Source organism: Scyliorhinus torazame, chromosome 22 (genome assembly GCF_047496885.1).
Source record: "Scyliorhinus torazame isolate Kashiwa2021f chromosome 22, sScyTor2.1, whole genome shotgun sequence".
Lineage (NCBI taxonomy): Eukaryota > Metazoa > Chordata > Chondrichthyes > Carcharhiniformes > Scyliorhinidae > Scyliorhinus > Scyliorhinus torazame.
In genome coordinates this window covers 42221143-42242146 of record NC_092728.1, presented here as the reverse complement: position 1 = coordinate 42242146, position 21004 = coordinate 42221143, and the positions used below count along the sequence as shown (strand labels likewise).

Here is a 21004-nt window from a genome sequence, read left to right as displayed (position 1 = left end):
ATAAGCGATTTTCATTTCATTTCAATTGCCCCTTAATTGGAAAAAACCCAAAGAGAAGTTAAAACAACAAAGTTACCAGTAAAAGAAGACAAAGAAACAGGAACCAATGAAGAACAGGAGAAACAGGCCCTAATATTGTATTTAACATGCAAATGGCGATAAGCTATCATTGTAAACTCCTGAAACTAATGAAAACTATTTTAAATGGTGGCTTGACATGATTTTAAGGAGGCCTTAGAGAGGAGATAAAAGGCTTTTGTGAGGGGGCAATTCAGTTGGAGAAAATAGGAAGTCTGCCTCAAATTTCTTTTGTCGTATAAAGGTGTGCCATGATGTAAGAAGGTAGGGAGCCACTGCAGTATAAGATTAGAAAGAGGTTGTAAATTCAAAGCTGGAAAACTGGATTTATTGAATTTGGTACAGTGTGAACTGGACCAGGAAAAAAATGAAGATATTGAAAACCCAACTGGTTCACAAACAAGTTTCCAATTCCACACATTCTGTCCAATTGGTGACTCACATCTGACACAAAATTTTTTTTTTTTTTTAATTTTAAACAACCATAGATGAGGATGTGTTTGAGGAAATCCCCCAACTCCCCATTAAAGATTATCTTCTTTAATATTTTATTATTGTCACAAGTAGGCTTACATTAACACTGCAATGAAGTTACTGTGAAAAGCCCCTAGACCCCACATTCCGGCACCTGTTCGGGTACACAGAGGGAGAATTCAGAATGTCCAATTCACCTAACAAGCACGTCTTTCGGAACTTGTGGGAGGAAATCGGTGCACCCGGAGGAAACCCGCGCAGACACGGGGAGAATGTGCAGATTCCGCACAATGACACAAGGGGTGAATCGAACCCGGTCCCTGGTGCTGTAAACCAACAGTGCTAACCACTGCACTACTGTGCCGCCCAGACTGACATTCCTTTACAATGACCTGGCAAGGCACTTGGCCGTCAGTTCGACGAGGAATGGGCCCTGATTGAAAGGCTTCCCACCATCATTCACATTTTGAGAACAAAGAAACACCTTACACATTGCGATTTACTGTACTTTTCTGTGCAGATTCGCAATAAATCACACAAAAAAGTTGGGTTTCTACACAGAGTGACCTGTTTAACAGTCCTGCCTCAAGCGGTGTAGAATAATCATTAGTCATTTATTCTTTGAGCAAGATTCCAACACAAAATAATGCCTTTCTATGCAACGAATGATGTTTGCTGAGAAATTATTCCAACAAGGATCAACAACCAATTGTGACTTTTGTTATGTGGCTAAGAGGGTGGACCAAATGCCATAACTTTTTAAAGTTTTAAGACTGTGCAGAAAGAATAGTTTGTTCCAGGAGCGATAAAAGGAATAGGGCTTGTTTATTTTATAAACAAACTTTATTAGAAGAAAAAAAAAAACAATATTTAAACTTCTACTTTGGGTAACAGTAACAGGTTACATGCAGTTTCTTAACCTTAAACACACAAGTACCTATTAAACCACACTGAGCATGAAAATGCAGCTCTTGTTCCACTTACACAAACAAAGACAATACTTACATTTATGAAACACATTCTTCTGTTAGGGGCATTTGTTCAGAATATTTTTTCCAAGTCTGCCTCGTGGCAACTTTTGTGACCTCCCTGGTCGATTCCACAGCCTTTCCTGCAACTGTTTGAACAAAATTTGCTGCCTCTCTCACAAACAAAGTTTCCCCTCGAGGTGGCCAGACTTGAATCCCTTATCGTTATCTTGGCTGATTGCCTACCCCCGTTTATACAAAAGAACAGAGCCATGCCATTCATATGCAACTAACCTTCCACTGACGGGCAAATAGGTCATCAGACTCTGTGATGGGCTGATGGCTGGTCAAACAAGGTTGTCCCAAATGACAATGGATCTTGGGTGGAGCATCCTGTGTATTGCTACTGATGAGGTCAAGTCTGAATGGGACAAAGTAACTCAGGCTATGGGTATATCCCTCTGACTCTGCTGAAAGCATTTCTGGACCCAAGTTCCTAATATCTTTCCATCATGACAGGCTTAAATACAGCGATTTGTTTAATTCTAAGGCTGCAACGTAAGATGGTTCCAATGGGAAGGATCCAATACCATGAATAAGATGCAGAACAGGGGCAAGTAAGTTCCCATCATATTTGACAGTATGAATGTGGCGCATCACAGTGTGGGGTTAGGAAGAGCCCAAAGACGTGGCACTTTCAGCCTAGAGCCAATCTGTCCATGGCACGGTGTGCACACACCGGCTCAATCACCAACTCAAGGAAGCTCACTTGCAATTTGGGGACTTGAATCTTTTTCTTAAGGGGGGGCTAATGGGGAGGGGGAGACAGTGCAGAAAGATGGAGCTGAATAAGAAAATCAGCTTTTACCAACTGGTCCTGACATTCAAGGCCGTATGGCCAACTCCTGCTTCTATTTCTTATGTTATTCAATACAAAGGAAGCTCAAAGACAGTGGAAAAATCTTGATTGGGGGGTGGGGGGGGCAGAAATGTTGGCTTTTAAAAATTGGCAGAAATTGCTCAAATGGGACTCTTCACACTCTTGTTACAAATAGAACATTTTCTTCAACAGAAAAGCACATTTTTGTATGATGCAACAATATGCATTTATATAATCCTTAAACATAGAATAATATCCCAAGACGCTTCATCGAGGCATAACAAGAAAAGCAGATCCCAAACCAACCATCTGCAAGGCAGGAGTGTGATAGAATGCTCTTCACATAGAAAGCATCTTATGCATCACAGCCTAGTATGGCCACTGCTCCATCCAAGACCGTAAGAAACTAGAGTCGCGAACACCGCCCCGTCCATCACGCAAACTCGCCTCCAAACCATTGACTCTGTCTACACCTCCCTCTGCCTTGGAAAAGCAAGCAGCATAATCAAAGATCTCTCCCACCCAGGTTATTCTCTCTTCCAACCTCTTCCTTCGGGCAGGATACACAAAAGTCTGATAACACATACTAACAGATTCAAAAACAGCTTCTTCCCCGCTGTTACGAGACTCCTAAACAACCCTCTTATGGACCAATCTGATCTCGTCTCACATCTTCTCTACTGAGTAGTACTACACTCCTCCTTCACCTGATGCCTGTGTTTAATAATAATTAAATTATTGTAATAATTATTGTTACAAGTAGGCTTCAATGAAGTTACTGTGAAAAGCCCCTATTCGCCAAATTCCGGCACCTGTTCGGGGAGGCCGGTACGGGAATTGAACCCGCGCTGCTGGCATTGTTCTGCATTACAAGCCAGTTGTTTAGCCCACTGTGCTAAATGTATTTACATTGCGTATTTATGTCTGTCCTATGGTTTTTTTTCAATCTGTACTGTAAGCAGAACAAATTCACAGCACCTAGGTACATGTGACAATAAATAAGTAAACAAAATTTGCCTGGATGAGTGCAGCTCCAACAACATTCCAGGTGCTGACCCTCCAAGACAACGTAGCCCACTTTCGCACAGAATTTACAGTGCAGAAGGGGGCCATTCGGCCCAGCAAGTATGCACCGGCCGTTGGAAAGAGCACCCGACCTAAGCCCACACCTCCACCCTATTCCCCACACTTCCACCCTATCCCCATAACCCCACATTACCTTTTTTTTTGGACAATTAGGGCAATTTAGCATGGCCAATCCACCTCCCACTGCACATCTTTGGACTGTGGGAGGAAACCGGAGCACCCGGAGGAAACCCACGCAGACACGAAGGAAAACGTGCAGACTCCGCATAGACCGTGACCCAAGCCGGGAATCGAACCTGGGACCCTGGCGCTGTGAAGCCATTGTGCTAACCACTATGCTACCGTGCTGCCCAACTTCATTGCTCCTTACTTGTTATCGAGTGATTGCCAAAGATGATTGCCCATCTAACAAACTCTGTTACTGGTCATGGGCTCTATGGGTCCTTGTGTGCTGATGAGCCTGATCTGAGAGCCGCATGTTCAACCGCACACATGGCAGGTACTTCTGGGAAGTGGGATCAGTCCTTGGACTCTAGATCGTTGGTATTCCTTTCCCAGACTCCTTTACTGGACCTCCTCTTGCCATCGGGTGTCCTCAAAGAAATATGGCCGTTGAATCAGGAGGTGACTTCAAGTAGGTCTCTACTGAGCAAGGGTCTCCCAGGCATTTAGATCTAAATTGCATTTCCTGAGGTCGGCCTGCAGGGTACCTTTGAAGCGTTTTGTTGTCCTCTTATTCAGGAACTTACTGAAAATGGGTGACGATTTGTATTGGCAGCGGGACATCCTAAGCACATGGCCGGCCCAGTGGAGTTGGTTCATGCTGGTGCTCACGGCTCCTTCAAGGACACTGATATTAGTATGTCTGTTCTCCCAGCAGATGCGGAGAATCCATCTCAGACAGTGGTGATGGTACCTCTCCAGGCCTTGAGATGAATTGTCCAAGTTTCTCAGCCATATAGAAGAGTTGGGACAATGACTACGTGAGGATCTTGGTGTTGGCACAGATGTCGCAGTCATTAAAAGACTCTCGTCCTTGGTGTCTGAAGAAGGTGCTTGCAGATTGGGTACCATGTCGAATACCCACACTGATGTCAGCCTTCGAGGAGAGGTGGCTCCCCAGGTAGGGGAAAATGTTCCATGTTTGGTAGGGTTTCTCTGTTGATCTTGATGGAGGGAGGGAGCAGATCTTGCCCTGGGGCGGGTTGCTAAAGGACTTGAATTTCTTTAAGTAAGGCTGAGACCGTTTCTTCAGTATGCTTCCGCGAAGGTGTCTAGCATGACTTGGAGATTCACTTCAGAGAGTGGAGATGGTAATGTCATCTGCATTCTGAAGTTCCACCAGTGATGTCAGTGTAGGTTTCTTCTTGGGCTGGTGGAGGTTGAAAAGTTTTCCGGCCATTTTGTAGACTATATCCACTCCACTGGGAACTTGCTCTTGACAAGCTGAAGGATGGTGGCAATGAAGAAAGGGTGAGGAGCGATGTTACATCCTGAAGGATTTCTGTCCTATTTCCAATGGTGAGGGCCATTGCCGGCATCTTGCCCTCAAGGAGTTAGAGGATGTTTTTCTAGACAGCTGGCCTTTTACTTGGTCTTCCATAGTAGTTCCCGATTGACTGAGACAAAAGCCTTGGCCAGACCAATGAAGGCCGTGTAGAGTGGTTGATGTTGCTCCTGGTACCCACGTTGTTGAGCAGTGGGTGGCGCAATGGTCATCACTGCTGTCTCACTGCGCCGAGGACCTGGGTTCAATCCCGGCCCCGGGTCACTGTCCGTTGGAGATTGCACATTATCCGTGTCTGTGTGGGTCTCAACCCCACAACCTAAAGATGTGGAGGGTAGATGGATTGGCAATGCTAAATTACCCCTTAAAAAAATTTTAATTTAAAAAGAACAATACGCACTGGTGCTGAGAAAAATGAAACAATTAATTAATTAAGTTGCCGAACGGAGAAAATCACGTGCGCTGTTCCACGGTTTGGTCAGAAGCCACACTGGCTTTCTGGAAAGATTTCTGCAGAGACTGGGAGAAGGTGTCGAGCGAGGATTCGGGCGATGAACTTCGCGGCGATGGAAAGGAGGGAGATTCCTCGGTAGTTCTCTGCTTTATCTCCTTTCTTGAAGATGGTGCCGATTTGGGCATTCCTGAAGTCGGCAGGAATTTCTTCAGTCCTGGACTTTCAGGACCAGCTGATGGAGATGACGAGTGATCTCTTCTCCTCTAAGCTTGAAAATCTCCGCTGGAATTCCGTCCACTCCTGCAGCTTTTCCATCTTCACATGTTTAATGGCGGCTTCAATTTGGTCCATGCTTGGTGGGAGTTCAAGATGGACGGCACAGTAGCAGTGGTTAGCACTGTTGCTTCACAGCGCCAGGGTCCCAGGTTCTATTCCAGGCTTGGGTCACTGTCTGTGTGGGTTTCTTCCGGGTTCTCAGTTTCCTCCCACAAATCCTGGAAGACGTGCTTGTTAGATGAATTGGACATTCTGAATTCTCCCTGTGTACCCAAACAGGCGCTGGAATGTGGCAACTCGGGGATTTTCACAGTAACTTTATTTCAGTGTAATGTAATGCAAGTCTACTTGTGGCTATAAAATATTATTATTAGAAGATAATCTTTGATGGGAGTTGGGGGATTTCCTCAAACACGTCCTCATCTATGGTTGTATCACAGTTTAGATGTTCTTTGAAGTGTTGTCTCCATTGAAGGCCAATGTTTTCTCTGTCTCCTTACTCAACACCAGTTTGAGGCCGAGGATGTTAGGTTCAAATATTGCCTTGGTGGCACTGAAGAATCCCTGGGTGTCGTGCTTGTCAGCAAGGAGTTGCAGCTCCTTGGCTTTCTCAGCCTACCATTGATTCTTGATTTCCATTGTTCTTCCGCCTTGCCTTAACATAGAAAAATATCCCAAAACGCTTCATAGAGGCGTAAGAAAAGCAGATTTCAAACCAACCATCTATCTACAAGGCACACGTCAGGAACGTGGTGGAATACTCGCCACTTATCTGGATGAATACAGCTCCAACACTCCAGAAGCTTGACACCTTCCAGGACAAAGCAGCCCGCTTAATTTCTACCCCTTCCACAAATATTCAACACCTCTATACCGATGAACTGTGGTAGCAGTTTGCACCATCTACAAGATGCAGTGCAGCAACTCAGCAAGGCTCCTTAGACAGTACCTTCCAAACCCAAGACCACTAACATTCAGGACAAGACAATACCTGGGATGACCACCACCTTCCAAGCCACACACCTTCCTGACTTGAAATATATCGCCGTTCCTTCACTGTCGTCGGACTGCGGCAGTTCAAGAAGGTAGCTCACCACCAACTTCTCAAAGGCAACTGGGGATGGGCAATAAATACTGGTCTAGCCAGCGACGTCCACATCCAATGGAAGAATGAAAAAAAGACATTGGTGGTTAACCAAAAACCTGGTTCAACCAGTGGGTTTCAATGAGGGGATTCTAGAGGATGAACCTTGACCGCTGACAGTATGACTGCCAATAGCAGGACTAAACTAGGGGAATGCATAAGAGGGAGAGAAGGTTTGCAGAGAGGGGAAGGTATCGAAGCACTGGAGAAGGGTACACAGGTGGTCAGGGTCAAGGTTAATGGAACAGAAGATTAGAATTTTAAATTGGAGACATTACCTCCCTGTTCCTCAATGATGATGTGGAGCTGGGGACTGGCGGTACGATGGGATGTAGGTATCAGATTTTGGGAGAAGTTGAAGTTTACGAGAGTGAGGAAGGGAAGTTAATGTTTTAGTGATTGTTGTCATGATTTCTCACTCCGGCTTTTCAGTAGCACTTAATAATACTGCAGCAAATCAGCAGAATCAAACTATAAACAAACTCACTAATCCAATCACATGGTTCAGGGAAGCTGATAATAACACAGGATCCTGTTCAAACATTACAGGATAAAACATTTTCAATTTTAAACATTTCACATTCAGTTGCAAGGAAAACCAAGGGGGTGATGAGCACATTTAAACAAATGGAACATTGCGCCCACATAATTGGTGGATATCATAGAATCATAGAATTTACAGTGCAGAAGGAGGCCATTCGGCCCATCGAGTCTGCACCGGCTCTTGGAAAGAGCACCCTACCCAAGGTCCACACGTCCACCCTATCCCCATAACCCAGTAACCCCACCCAACACTAAGGGCAATTTTGGACACTATGGGCAATTTAGCATGGCCAATCCACCTAACCCGCACATCTTTGGACTGTGGGAGGAAACCGGAGCACCCGGAGGAAACCCACGCACACACGGGGAGGATGTGCAGACTCCGCACAGACAGTGACCCAAGCCGGAATCGAACCTGGGACCCTGGAGCTGTGAAGCATTTGTGCTATCCACAATGCTACCATGCTCAGGAGTGAATGCGCTGCAGATTTGACTCAATAGTATCAAGAACCTGGATGTTCAAATTCGAATTTCATCAGCTTATCCACCTCGTCTATGGGATGTCTACCGGACCAGACAATGTACAAGACACCTTGCAGGAGTCTCCAATTTAGTGCACCAATCATTTTTCTCAGGGACAGCTGCGATCAAAAATCCCTCAATAATCAAGACTTATTCTGGCATCTCAAATGCTACAAATCAGCAACACGATGACACGTGGAGCAAGCCAGGAAACAAACATTAACTGATTATTTGTGGGTTGGCGTCGGAAAATGCTGGGGCAGCCTGACGGTTGTAAAAAACAAACAGATAGTTCACTGTCCTTCAGGAAAGGCACTCTTTGCTCTGCCCCACACCTAGTTCCAGTCCCATAAGACCATAAGGCAGAGGGGCAGAATAAGGCCATTCAGTCCATCTAGTCTGTTCAATCATTCAATCATAGAATCCCTGCAGTGCAGGAGGCGGGTATTTGGCCCATTGAGTCTGCACCAACCCTCCGAGAGAGCACCCTATCTTGGTCCACGCTCCCACCCCATCCCAGGAACCCTACCTAACTTTTTGGACACTAAGGGGCAATTTAGCATGGTCAATCCACCGAACATGTACATCTTTGGACTGTGGGAGGAAATCGTAGCACCTGAAGGAAACCTACAGGCGAATGTACAAACTCCATACAGACAGTGAGCCAAGGCTGGAACTGAACCCGGGTCCCTGCCGCTGTGAAGCAGCAGTGCTAACCACTGCCACCGTGCCGCCCCAAATGGCTAATATGTTTCTCATCCCCATTCTCCTGCCTTCTCCTCATAACCCCTGATCCCTTTATTAATCCCACACTTCAGTTTACTTAGAATGTCTTGTGAAAGGAGCCAATAAGCCACCAAATTGTAGAAACAATCGCTTTGAGGCAACAGTCTCACAGCAACTAGAGATGAACAATAAAATGCATGAACATTTATATTGAACAAAATATGAGTTATGAACAGGGATATGGTTAAAATCCTAACCAAGCATTCATTGATACAAGCCAAGAGAAAAGGAAGCAGCACATAAATTGTCTGTAATATCAGTCCATATAACTGTTCATTCAGCAAATCAATTGAAACAAACAGAGCACTAATCACTCTCTTCTAAACAGTGCTTCTGTGTCTCAATGTTTGGAAGCACACAGACTCCATTCAATGTGCTGATCGAAACATTCTTAACTGGGCACATTCAACACAACTAAGCATGGCTTGGATGATTCTGTGTACAGGTCCAGCCTAATTTTAAGTGGAATCAAAACAACATTGATAGACAAATGTTTAATTTAGTGGTGGAGTTTTATGTTTCCAAAGTAAGATCCAAGGTACGATCACAGTATGAGGGAAACTTAGATTGCTGGCTGTACACACACAATTCATTCAATGGAATAAGTATGCCAATGATTAGATATTTACACACAAAATGCATCTGGTCTATGGTAACTAACAAATATCATTCACAGAACAGCTAGTCAGTATCATTTGGCTGTGAGGTGAGTTTCCCCGCCAGAGTCAATAAACAAAAACTTCAGTAAAATTCCCAGTATCAGTCAAATTACATGCATCTTGTTACTTACAGCTCAGGATATTGTTAATAAAGAGAAACAGCCTTACACAATACTTTGGGGATTTTAAACCTCAAAATGGTGCCAGTGTCACTTTGCAGCAGCAGAACCACAGTATCGGTCAGTCAAAACCAGAAACCTTGATAAGAAAGGCCAGAGGTGGCCAGCATTATTCCAGGGTCCCAGATTCGATTCCTGGCTTGGGTCACTGTCTGTGCGGAGTCTGCACGTTCTCCCCATGTCTGCGTGTTTTTCCTCCGGGTGCTCCAGTTTCCTCCCACAAGTCCCGAAAGCCATGCTATTAGGTAATTTGGACATTCTGAATTCCCCCTCTATGTTCCCAAACAGGCATCGGAATGTGGTGACTAGGGGCTTTTCACAGTAACTTCACTGCAGTGTTAATGTAAGCCCATCGTGTCGGTGCCGGCCATTAAGCACCTATCTATTCCAATCCCATTTTCCAACACTGGGTCCGTAGCCTTGGATGCTACATTTCATGTGTTCATCTAAATATTCCTTAAACGTGGTGAGGGTTCCCGCCTCTACACCCTTGCAGGCAGTGAGTTCCAGACTCCCACCACCCTCTGGGTGAAAAAGCTTTTCCTCAAATCCCCTCGAAACCTCCTGCCTCTTATCTTGCCCCCTGGTTATTGACCCCTCAAATAAGGGGAAAAGTTTCTTCCTGTCTACCCTACTTACATCCCTCAATTTTATACACCTGTTACTTAGGTGCTGTAAAAAGAAAATGAACACTGATTTATTTCATTGATCGCTTGAAATCCAAAACCAACACTCGTTGATACAAGAGGTTGGACACATTAGATCCTGGAGTCTGTTACTGTGATTTTTAAACACTCGGTCGATTATAATGCTTATCACTGTGGTCGTTTTTCTGGAGTCATCAGTCCCCAACATCATTGAGCCACTTTCATCAATACTTTCAAAGAACACAATTGGAATAGGGATGAATAGTAAATCAGCTTAAACACTGGCCTTCTCTCTCTGTGATCTAGGTACAAATTTAGCCAAGACCGAGGGGGAGAAAGTCTCCTCTATCTGCAAGAAATACATTTGGCCAGTGTCCACCCAATAGCCTAAAATAGTGCCAAGTTGGCAGCTTATTTCCGAGACCATAGGATGATTTGTCAAGGAACTGCCACATTGATGCAGGGGCTTGGTTCTCTTCCGATGTGGCAGCTAAGGGTGCTGTTGAAACAAAGTAAAAACAGTCAACTGAGCCACTTATACCGAACATGAAGATGCTTGGGGAGGCTAGCACGTGTCTAAAATGTAAAGTGCAGAAACAAAACATGATCACTTGAAAGTACTTTGATGAGCATTAAACTCACTAGGTGAGGTTAGAGTGAGTGCACTTCACATGAAGGCAGCATTTATGAAGTGTGGCACCAAGGAGCCCTAGCAAAACAGAAGTCAATGGGAATCATAGAATTTACAGTGCAGAAGGAGGTCATTCGGCCCATCGAATCTGCACTGGCTCTTAGAAAGAGCACCCTACCCAAGCCCACACTTCCATCCTATCCCCATAACCCATTAACCCCACCCAACACTAAGGGCAATTTTGGACACTAAGGAAATTTAGCATGGCCACGATGCTACCGTGCTGCCCACGGTAGGAAACTTCTAAACTGGTTTGAGTCATAACCTCACACAAAAGAAAATGGCTGTGCTTGTTGGAGGCCAATCATCTCAGTGCCAGGATATCACTGCAGGGGTTCCTCAGGGTGGTATCCTAGGCCGAACTGGCTGCGGGCGGCACGGTGGTTAGCACTATTGCCTCACAGCTCCAGGGTCCCGGTTCAATTCCGGCCTCAGATGCGGTGGTTATGTGGATTGGCCATACTAAATTGCTCCTTGGTGTCCGCAAGGTTAGATGGGGTTACTGGGATATGATGCAGGTATGGGCTTAAGTAGTGTGCTTTTTCCAAGTGCTGGTGCAGATTCAATGGGCCGAATGGACTCCTCTTCTGCACTGTAGATTATATGATTCTATGAACTATCTTCGGGTGCTTCAATGACCTTCCCTGTATCAGAAGGTAAGCAGGGATAGTCACTGATGATTGTACAATATGTTCAGCACCATTTTGTGACTCCCCAGATACTGAAGAATTTCATATGCAGCACGACCAAGCTTGGTTTGATAAACTGCAAGCAACATTTGCATCACACAAGTGCCAGGTAATGACTATCTGCAACAATTACGAATCTAGCCATTGTCCTCTGACATTCAATGGCATTAACATCACTAAATCCCCCACGATCAATGCCATGAGGGTTACCATGGATCAGAAAGTGAACTGGACTCACCATAAGCTGAGGAACTAAATAAGTACTTTGCGTCAGTTTTCACAGTAGAAGACATGAGTAATATCCCAACAATTCAGGAGAGTCAGGGGGCAGAGTTGAATATGGTAGCCATCACAAAGGAGAAAGTGCTAGAGAAACTAAGAGGTCTAAAAATTGATAAATCTCCGGACCCAGATGGACTACATCCTAGAGTTCTAAAGGAGATAGCTGAAGAAATAGTGGAGGCGTTAGTTATGATCTTTCAAAAGTCACTGGAGTCAGGGAAAGTCCCAGAGGATTGGAAAATCGCTGTTGAAACCCCCCTGTTCAAGAAGGGAACAAGAAAAAAAGATGGAAAATTATAGGCCAATTAGCCTAACCTCGGTTGTTGGCAAGATTCTAGAATCCATCGTTAAGGATGAGATTTCTAAATTCTTGGAAGTGCAGGGTCGGATTAGGACAAGTCAGCATGGATTTAGTAAGGGGAGGTCGTGCCTGACAAACCTGTTAGAGTTCTTTGAAGAGATAACAAATAGGTTAGACCAAGGAGAGCCAATGGATGTTATCTATCTTGACTTCCAAAAGGCCTTTGATAAGGTGCCTCACGGGAGACTGCTGAATAAAATAAGAGCCCATGGTATTCGAGGCAAGATACTAACATGGATTGACGATTGGCTGTCAGGCAGAAGGCAGAGAGATGAGATAAAAGGTTCTTTTTCGGAATGGCAACCAGTGATGAGTGGTGTCCCGCAGGATTCAGTGTTGGGCCCACAGCTGTTCTCTTTATATACTAACGATCTAGATGACGGGACTGGGGGCATTCTGGCTAAGTTTGCCGATGATACAAAGATAGATGGAGGGGCAGGTAGTATTGAGGAGGTGGGGAGGCTGCAGAAAGATTTAGACAGTTTAGGAGAGTGGTCCAAGAAATGGCTGGTGAAATTCTACGTGTGCAAGTGCGCGGTCTTGCACTTTGGAAAAAAGAATAGAGGCATGGACTATTTTCTAAACGGTGACAAAATTCATAATGCTGAAGTGCAAAGGGACTTGGGAGTCCTAGTCCAGGATTCTCTAAAGGTAAACTTGCAGGTTGAGTCCGTAATTAAGAAAGCAAATGCAATGTTGTCATTTATCTCAAGAGGCTTGGAATATAAAAGCAGGGATGTACTTCTGAAGCTTTATAAAGCATTAGTTAGGCCCCATTTAGAATACTGTGAGCAATTTTGGGCCCCACACCTCAGGAAGGACATACTGGCACTGGAGCGGGTCCAGCGGAGATTCACACGGATGATCCCAGGAATGGTAGGCTTAACATATGATGAACGTCTGAGGATCCTGGGATTATATTCATTGGAGTTTAGGAGGTTGAGGGGAGATCTAATAGAAACTTACAAGATAATGAATGGCTTAGATAGGGTGGACGTAGGGAAGTTGTTTCCATTAGCAGGGGAGACTAGGACCCGGGGGCACAGCCTTAGAATAAAAGGGAGTCACTTTAGAACAGAGATGAGGAGAAATTTCTTCAGCCAGAGTGGTGGGTCTGTGGAATTCATTGACACAGAGGGCGGTGGAGGCCGGGACGTTGAGTGTCTTTAAGACAGAAGTTGATAAATTCTTGATTTCTCGAGGAATTAAGGGCTATAAGACCATAAGACATAGGAGCGGAAGTAAGGCCATTCGGCCCATCGAGTCCACTCCACCATTCAATCATGGCTGATTTCAACTCCATTTACCCGCTCTCTCTCCAAAGCCCTTAATTCCTTGAGAAATCAAGAATTTATCAACTTCTGTCTTAAAGACACTCAACGTCCCGGCCTCCACCGCCCTCTGTGGCAATGAATTCCACAGACCCACCACTCTCTGGCTGAAGAAATTTCTCCTCATCTCTGTTCTAAAGTGACTCCCTTTTATTCTAAGGCTGTGCCCCCAGGTCCTAGTCTCCCCTGCTAATGGAAACAACTTCCCTACGTCCACCCTATCTAAGCCATTCATTATCTTGTAAGTTTCTATTAGATCTCCCCTCAACCTCCTAAACTCCAATGAATATAATCCCAAGATCCTCAGACGTTCATCGTATGTTAGGCCTACCATTCCTGGGATCATCCGTGTGAATCTCTGCTGGACCCGCTCCAGTGCCAGTATGTCCTTCCTGAGGTGTGGGGCCCAAAATTGCTCACAGTATTCTAAATGGGGTCTAACTAATGCTTTATAAAGCTTCAGAAGTACAGCCCTCCTTTTATATTCCAAGCCTCTTGAGATGAATGACAACATTGCATTTGCTTTCTTAATTACGGACTCAACCTGCAAGTTTACCTTTAGAGAATCCTGGACTAGGACTCTCCCAAGTCCCTTTGCACTTCAGCATTATGAATTTTGTCACCGTTTCGAAAATAGTCCATGCCTCTATTCTTTTTTCCAAAGTGCAAGACCGCGCACTTGCCCACGTTGAATTTCAGCCATTTCTTGGACCACTCTCCTAAACTGTCTAAATCTTTCTGCAGCCTCCCCACCTCCTCCATCTATCTTTTGTATCATCGGCAAACTTAGCCAGAATGCCCCCAGTCCCGTCATCTAGATTGTTAATATATAAAGAGAACAGCTGTGGCCCCAACACTGAACCCTGCGGGACACCAGTCGTCACCGGTTGCCATTCCGAAAAAGAACCTTTTATCCCAACTCTCTGCCTTCTGCCTGACAGCCAAATGTCAATCCATGTTAGTAACTTGCCTCGAATACTATGGGCCCTTATTTTACTCAGCAGTCTCCCGTGAGGCACCTTATCAAAGGCTATGGAGCGAGAGCGGGTAAATGGAGTTGAAATCAGCAATGATTGAATGGTGGAGTGGACTCGATGGGCCGAATGGCCTTACTTCCGCTCCTATGTCTTATGGTGTTATAAAAAAGTGACTACAAGACTAGCTCCTGACTTGTGCCACGTAGATGGTGGACATGGTTTGAGGAATTTGAGGTGATGGAATATTCTCCACTTGCCTGGATGAGTGCTGCTCCAAAAACACTCAAGAAGCTCAACACAATCAAGAACAAAGCAGCCCACTTGACTAACATCCTATCTACCATTTTAGACATTCATCACCAGCACTGACGCACAGTGGTAGCAGTGTGTACCATTTACATAATGCACTGCAACAACTCAGCAAGGCTCCGTCGACAGCACCTTCCGCATCCACAACCTCTACCATCCAAAAGGACAACCACCACCTGGAGTTTCCCCTCCAAGACACTCAGCATCCTGGAATGAATGTGGGAATTTCAGATATATTTTGGACTATAAGTATTTGGAAAGGTTAAAATCCTGGATTAGTGTGTTTGACTAAGGAAGTCATGTTCTTAAAATAATCATGGTTTGAAAGATAACAAATGTTTTAGGAGCTGGAGGTGCAATTAAACCATTGTAAAAAGCTTACATACATAGAAGATAGGAGCAGGAGGCCTTTTGGCCCTTCAAGCCTGCTCCACCATTCATCACGATCATGGCTGATCATCCAACTCAATAGCCTAATCCTGCTTTCTCCCCATAGCCTTTGATCCCATTCTCCCAGAGTGCTATATCCAGCCGCCTCTTGAATATATTCAAAGTTTTAGCACCAACTACTTCCTGTGGTAATGAATTCCACAGGCTCACCACTCTTTGTGTGAAGAAGTATCTCCTTAGCTCTGTCTGAAATGGTTTACTCCGAATCCTCAGGCTGTGACCCCTGGTTCTGGACACACCCATCATTGGTAACATCTTCCCTGCATCTACCCTGTCTAGTCCTGTTAGAATTTTATAAGTTTCTATGAGGTCCCCTTCATTCTTCTGAACTCCAGTGAGAACAATCCCAAACTAGTCAATCTCTCCTCATGTGACAGTCCCGCCATCCCTGGAATCAGCCTGGGAAACCTTCGCTGCACTCCCTCGAGAGCAAGAACATCCTTCCTCAGAGAAGGAGACCAAAACTGCACACGATACTCCAAGTGTGGCCTCACCAAGGCCCTGTACAATTGCAGAAACACATCCATGCTTCTATACTCGAAACCTCTCGCAATGAAGGCCAACATACCATTAGCCTTCTTTACTGCCTGCTGCACCTGCAAGCTTACTTTCACCCAGGTCCCGCTGCACACACCTCTCTCCCAATTTACAACCATTCAGGTAGTAATCTGCCTTCCTGTTTTTGCTTCTAAAATGGATAACCTCACACTTATCCAAATTATACTGCTTCGGTTAATGCAACTTTGTTTTGATTAAGGGGACTCCCTATGGAGTTAATTAGTTTTCAGCTTGTTGAGATGATATCATTGCTGGGTGGAGCTACGGCATCAGGCATTTTTAGAAAGCATTTTCAGTTTAGTTCTGATCTCACTGAAGGTGTGCACAGTGAAACAATTCTGCTCTCACTGTAAGTTAGTTAAAAGAGATCAACAATATTTAAAGCAGACTTGCCTGACGGCAAGGGGAGTTGAAATAAGGCAGTTAAAAACAGCTTTTGACGACATCCAGCCAGAGATTCTGCAGGGGTTCATAGAACATAGAACAGTACAGCACAGAACAGGCCCTTCGGTCCTCGGTGTTGTGCCGAGCATTGTCTGAAACCAAGATCAAGCTATCCCACTCCCTGTCATTCTGGTGTGCTCCATGTGCCTATCCAATAACTGCTTGAAAATTCCTAAAGTGTCCGACTCCACTGTCACAGCAGGCAGTCCATTCCACACCCTAACCACTCTCTGAGTAAAGAACCAACCTCGGACATCCTTCCTATATCTCCCACCCTGAATCTTATAGTTATGCCCCCTTGTAACAGCTACATCCACCCGAGGAAATAGTCTCTGAATGTCCACTCTATCTATCCCCCTCATCATCTTATAAACCTCTATTAAGTCGCCTCTCATCCTCCTTCGCTCCAAGGAGAAAAGCCCTAGCTCCCTCAACCTTTCCTCATAAGACCTATCCTGCAAACCAGGCAGCATCCTGGTAAATCTCCTTTGCACCCTTTCCAATGCTTCCACATCCTTCCTATAATGAGGTGACCAGAACTGCACACAATACTCCAAATGTGGTCTCACCAGGGTCATGTACAGTTGCAGCATAACCCCGCGGCTCTTAAATTGAAGCCCCCTGTTAATAAACGCTAACACACTATAGGCCTTCTTCACGGTTCTATCCACTTGAGTGGCAACCTTCAGAGATCTGTGGACATGAACCCCAAGATCTCTCTGTTCCCCCACATTCCTCAGAACCCTGCCGTTGACCCTGTAATCCACATTCATATTTCTTTCTACCGAAATGAATCACCTCGCATTTATCAGGGTTAAACTCCATCTGCCATTTTTCGGCCCAGCTCTGTATCCTATCAATGTCTCTTTGCAGCCGACAACAGCCCTCCCCCTCATCCACTACTCCACCAATCTTGGTGTCGTCAGCAAATTTACTGCCCCACCCTTCAGCCCCCTCCTCCAAGTCATTGATAAATGTAGCCAGCTGGGTTGGCCACTTCCCGACTTAAAATGGAGGTCCGCAAAGACTACAGGGAAATTCAGCCAACACAGGCAAAAACTAGCAAGTGCAGAAATCCGGTGTATTAGAACTTGCAAAAGCCCAGACAGCACTGAAACTCACAGCCATCTGCATACTAATGAGCGATCCCGGGGTACAATGGAAACATTTAAGGTGAATAAGGCCAAGCCAGACTCCTTGGCGCCAGCAGGAGCCAAGACAAAGGAAGGCCAACGGACACTCAGGGACCGCCCAGCGATCAGGGAACAACTCTAGTATTGGAGAAATCGATCCAAGTGATCGGAACGTAGTCCAATCACTTGGAACCAGATACGGGGTCCGCCCCGAACGGCGGGAAACCCCTGAGGACTATAAAGTAGAGCCCCCAAGTTCAAATCGGTCTTCTTGGCAGGGTCACTCAGCAACTTGAATCAATCCTTGAGAGTGAACAGTCTAAGCTGCCGCATCAACCAAGGAAGTCTCCAGTCAATGCACGCTACGAGATAGGCGCTCCTAGCTACCAGTCCATACCAGCTTTTGAATCCTGCAGACTCAGATCGAACGAAAGGCCATTTGTTCCCCTGACCTGGTGGGCCAATTCCGAAGCTAAGTATAGGCCTTTTAGTGATAGAGAATAGTCTAGAAAGTAGAGTTTATGGATGAGTAGTGATTTACTGTGTATAATAAATGTGTTTTGATTTGAATCTTACTAATTGGTGTGTTGAGTTATTGATCAGTACTTGAACTTGAACCTCGTGGCGGTATCATAAAGATACCTGGCGACTCGAGAGCAAAGATTATCGAAACAGAGCAAATTCAGTAAAGACCCAACAGGCAACAAATTAAGAGCCAACCAAAAGTTAGCAACATAAAAATCACAGATAGCAGAGGACCCAGCACTGATCCGTGTGGTACACCGCTGGTAACTGGTTTCCAGTCTGAAAATTTTCCATCCACCTTCACCCTCTGTCTTCTACGTGATAGCCAGTTACTTATCCAATTGGCCAAATTTCCCTCAATCGCACACCTTACTTTCTTCATGAGTCGACCATGGGGAACTTTATCAAACGCCTTACTAAAATCCATGTATACGACATCAACTGCTCTACCTTCATCTACACACTTAGTTACCTCCTCAAAGAATTCAATCAAATTTATGAGGCAAGACTTACCCTTCACGAATCCGTGTTGACTATCCTGGATTAAGCTGCATCTTTCCAAATGGTCATAAATCCTATCCTTCAGGACCTTTTCCATTATCTTCCCGACCACCAAAGTAATACTAACTGGCCTACAATTACCAGGGTCATTCCTATTCCCTTTCTTGAACAGAGGAACAACATTCGCCACTCTCCAGTCCTCTGGCACTATCCCCGTGGACAGCGAGGACCCAAAGATTATCATAGATTATCATAGAATTTACAGTGCAGGAGGCCATTCAGCCCATCGAGTCTGCACCGGCTCTTGGAAATTTTTTAACTGATAATCATATGACTGCTCGAACAGCCTTTGTGCATGCTTATAAACACGCAAGTCTGACTGCAGTAGCATGTGTTGTAGAAGATGCGGGTTTGTGGCCGACCAGGATTTCCTACAGATGCAGGTTCCTTGTAAATCTGATACACAAACGGCAGTATAGGTGGGAGATGAAGCTGCCAAAATTGTCAGCTTGGGTGGTGTGTGGAACCAAGTGATGTATTAATGGGCACAAGAAATAGAAGGGAGGAACACCATTGAGGTATGCAGGTCAGTGTGCGATGGCATTCAGCAAGGTCTCAGTTTGTCAGAGTGATATTAATTTGGAATTTTTCCGACTTTCTTTGTCTCAACGTTCCTGTGACCGGGCCGAGAATGTCACAGAGTTCCTGTGCGACATGATTCTGGTATTATGGCATTGAATTTGGCAAGATTCAACCTTGGCACAAACAGATATGAAAGAAAACACAAACCAACAGTAATATTAATCTACAGCAGCACAGGACAGATGCCTGTACTGTCTCAGTGTGTGGAAGTTCAATAAATCGGGGTACATATTCTGTACAGGTGGGATTTAAGGGCAGGCATTTTAAATCTAGAATTCTTTCACCCCAGAATCAGCAGAAATAGACGCATGGTATATGTGCCTATTATTTTGCAGGAACCGGAGAAGAAAGGGTAGGAGTGTGATGCATGCAAAGAGGAAGAGGGATGGGTCATACATACTGGAGCTGAGCTCCTATCAGATTATAGTTCTGAAAATGTGGAGAATGTTTTTGGCTGCTTTCAGTTGTTCACTAAATATTGTTGCTTTAAAACTATTTTTCCTAAAAAAGGCAATGTTGGCCTCGCACTGATGTCATCTTGTTAACAGCACAGACTTTTGAACAACCAGAGACTTCTATGGTAATAGAGAGTCTTTGCAATATTAGAAGTCTCTGAAATGCCTCCTGCCTAATCCCACCTCTGAAATGGTGTCACACAGCTCGCCCTTTGTTTAGTGTTTTCCTTGTGGGGTTTTATATTTATTCATTCTCAGGATGTGGGTGTGGCTGGTTGGACCAGCATTTATTGCCCATTCCCAATTGCCCTAGGGAAGGTGGTGGTGAGCCATTTCCGTGAACCGCGGCAACCATGTGGTGTAGGTGCATCCACAATGCTGTTTGGGAGGGAGTTCCAGGAATTTGACCCAGTGACAGTGCAGAAAAGGTGATATATTTCCAAGTTAGGATTATTATGATCCCAGACCATGCTATCTTTATTCCCGCTTAAACAACAAGAAAATAGACATCTCAGCTGTCAATCCACCTTAAATATCAATGGCAACGAAGAACACTTGCTTTACAGAATTACTCTTGACAATGTTTTACAAACCCGATCTGACTCCAATCTGTTGTTCCTCTGTTCAAGAAAGGGAATAGGAATGACCCTGGTAATTATAGGCCGGTTAGTCTTACATCGGTGGTCGATAAGTTAATGGTAAAGGTCCTGAAGGATAGGATTTGTGACCATTTGGAAAGATGTAGCTTAATCCGGGATAGTCAACACGGATTCGTGAAGGGTAAGTCTTGCCTCACAAATTTGATTGAATTCTTTGAGGAGGTGTCTGGAATCGTATCACGATATTCTGAGATTCGGATGCAGAGTTTAAGATTCCCAGACACTGACCATGGTAAATCGGAAACTGATAACCCAACAATTTCTCCAAGTAGTCTGCGTCACAGCAACCAAAATGATTAACTGAGAACAATGGGCACCACGGTGGCTCAATGGTTAGCCCTGCTGCCTCATGGCACCGAGGTCGCAGGTTCGATCCCGGCCCCGGGTCACTGGCAATGTGGAGTTTGCACACTCTCCCAGTGTCTGCGTGGGTCTCACCCCCACAACGTAAAAGAAAATGATGTGCAGGGTATGTGGACTGGCTACATTAAATTGCCCCACCCTTTATTTTTTTTTAAATTTAGAGTACCCAATTCAATTTTTCCAATTAAGGAGCAATTTAGCGTGGCCAATCCACATATCCTGCACATCCTTTGGGTTGTGATGGCGAAACTCAAGCAAACACGCGGAGAATGTGTAAACTCCACATGGACAGCGACTCAGAGCTGGGATCGTCCTGGCCCCTCGGCGCCGTGAGGCAGCAATGCTAACCACTGACCACCGTGCCGCCCGCTAAATTGGGTACTCAAAAACATTTGAGAATAATATCTTTATTGGTGTCAATTGCGGCTTAG

The 21004-nt window shown here is 45.0% G+C and overlaps 1 protein-coding gene across 3 annotated transcripts in view; it reads right to left on the bottom strand.

The window, feature by feature from the left end:
* Positions 1 to 21004, bottom strand: part of tprn (taperin) — a 119725-nt gene that overhangs the window by 17854 nt on the left and 80867 nt on the right. The window lies entirely within an intron of this gene.